Raw genomic sequence first — 2,500 nt, 5'->3', positions numbered from 1 at the left:
CCGAAAACCAACAAAATAGAACCGAGGTCCTATTCCATTATTCCATGCACACAGTATTCAGGCGGGCTTGCCTGCTTTAAGCACTCTAATTTGTTCAAAGTAAACGTGCCGGCCCACCGAGACACTCACTCAAGAGCACCCTGGTAGGATTGCAACGGGGTCCGCCTCGGGACGCACGAGCACGCACGAGGCGCGTCGCACGCCTTCGACTCGCCCCACCGGCAGGACGTCCCACGATACATGCCAGTTAAACACCGACGGGCGGTGAACCAACAGCGTGGGACACAAATCCAACTACGAGCTTTTTAACCGCAACAACTTTAATATACGCTATTGGAGCTGGAATTACCGCGGCTGCTGGCACCAGACTTGCCCTCCAATAGATACTCGTTAAAGGATTTAAAGTGTACTCATTCCGATTACGGGGCCTCGGATGAGTCCCGTATCGTTATTTTTCGTCACTACCTCCCCGTGCCGGGAGTGGGTAATTTGCGCGCCTGCTGCCTTCCTTGGATGTGGTAGCCGTTTCTCAGGCTCCCTCTCCGGAATCGAACCCTGATTCCCCGTTACCCGTTACAACCATGGTAGGCGCAGAACCTACCATCGACAGTTGATAAGGCAGACATTTGAAAGATGCGTCGCCGGTACGAGGACCGTGCGATCAGCCCAAAGTTATTCAGAGTCACCAAGGCAAACGGACCGGACGAGCCGACCGATTGGTTTTGATCTAATAAAAGCGTCCCTTCCATCTCTGGTCGGGACTCTGTTTGCATGTATTAGCTCTAGAATTACCACAGTTATCCAAGTAACGTGGGTACGATCTAAGGAACCATAACTGATTTAATGAGCCATTCGCGGTTTCACCTTAATGCGGCTTGTACTGAGACATGCATGGCTTAATCTTTGAGACAAGCATATGACTACTGGCAGGATCAACCAGGGAGCTGCGTCAACTAGAGCTGAGCAGCCGGCCGCCCGGGAGTGTGTCCCGGGAGCCCGCGCGAACACGCAAGCGTCCGCTCAATTATTCTGCAAACAGGAGGAGGCTGAGCTCCCCTGCACAATACACCTCGAAACCCTCTCAGGTCCCGGCGGCGCGCAGCGCCGTCCTAAGTACTTGGTCGGGTTCGAGAGAGGCGCAATCGCCCGGAGTTTGGCGAGTAGACGCTTTAGGTGCGACCACCCGTGCTCCCAACTGAGCTTGCCGCTGCCGACAGAGGCCCGGGAGCGTGCTGTCGTGGCATTGCCGGCGGGAGACAACACGCGCCACCTACGGTGGCCGGCAGCTCCAACGCCAGCGCCACAGAAGGACAAAAGCCCCACTTGGGTGCCGAAGCGAACTCTCCCAGCACAGCGCACGCGCCAACACGTCCGCACAGCTGCGATACAATCCACCTGCGAGAACCGCAGAGGCGACCGAGCAGCAGACGGCGTCGCGGCGCCGAGCGCCGGGCGGCGGCGCATCCTCAGCGCACACAGTCCTCAATCGGACCAGCACACTGCAGATGTCCACCGCGCTTCGCACCGGGCCCGCGAGGACCTACTTTGGCCGCACGGCGCCGCGTGCAGGGTGCGCCGGCGCGCAGCTGCGCCGCCTGCCGCCTCCGTCGGCCGGCGCGCCTGCCACTGGCCGCCCCCACCAGCCGGCTGTAGCGCGTGCGCCCACGCACCGCGCGGCCAGCACGCCGGGAGGCCCCCCCTCACCGGCCGGGGACGGTCCCACCCAGCCACCGCCGCGTATCGCTTCACACCCACATGCCATTCACGTTCGTGGGCATGGTGGGTATCGCTGAAACAACCGGTTGGTAGCTCAACCGATCGTCGCCATCACTGATTCACCTCTAGCGAGAACAACCGCACCACAACGGTTTACCAGTTCTTCATTTGCGTAACGTCACCAGCAAACGTAGACGTCCATCGCCATTTGCAAATTCAACGATTGTTGCATGCCTGTGTCAGGTGTCACGACACACTATGTCTGCCCACATACACGCAACAACATGTGCACGCTTCGCGAACACGTGGAAGGTGGCCCCCGTACGTATGCGATGTCCATTGCGCGAACGACTGTCAACCGGCCTCTGTCGCATGTCGCAGATGTGGAACGCAGTGCACCATGCTATCACGGTGTGTGAGAAGAGACGACTACGTCTGACAACACGCGCCACTACATCAACAGACGGCTCATGGTGATCGCCATCCACGGCATACCATACTGCAATCCAGCTCTTATAGGGAGACGACACGTAGCTGAGTGCACAATATTTGGACCGTATGGTTCGCCGTTGTTGGCGCAGTCGTGGTACGGTCACACATGTACCACGATGTATCATTCAGTACATGAGGACCAATGTGCAGTACAGTGTGTGATTTGGACGTACAACATCAGCGGACAGTTGACACAAGCCGTACCACAACGTAGGCTGTGCTTCGCCATGCGAATGCCAATGAACAACTGCGAAGGGCATTGAGCATGTACGTCCTGCTGCCGTCCGCATTA

The 2,500-nt window shown here is 58.0% G+C and overlaps 1 non-coding gene across 1 annotated transcript in view; it reads right to left on the bottom strand.

Moving 5' to 3' along the window:
* Nucleotides 1-943, bottom strand: part of LOC126433713 (small subunit ribosomal RNA) — a 1,910-nt gene extending 967 nt beyond the window's left edge. Inside the window, exon 1 of the ribosomal RNA XR_007578694.1 lies at nucleotides 1-943. This exon is cut by the window's left edge and continues 967 nt beyond it. This is a non-coding gene — a ribosomal RNA (small subunit ribosomal RNA).
* Nucleotides 944-2,500: the final 1,557 nt, after the last annotated feature.

The sequence above is a fragment of the Schistocerca serialis genome, unplaced genomic scaffold (genome assembly GCF_023864345.2).
Source record: "Schistocerca serialis cubense isolate TAMUIC-IGC-003099 unplaced genomic scaffold, iqSchSeri2.2 HiC_scaffold_1173, whole genome shotgun sequence".
NCBI classification, from domain to species: domain Eukaryota; kingdom Metazoa; phylum Arthropoda; class Insecta; order Orthoptera; family Acrididae; genus Schistocerca; species Schistocerca serialis.
This window is presented reverse-complemented; position numbering and strand designations above follow the sequence as displayed.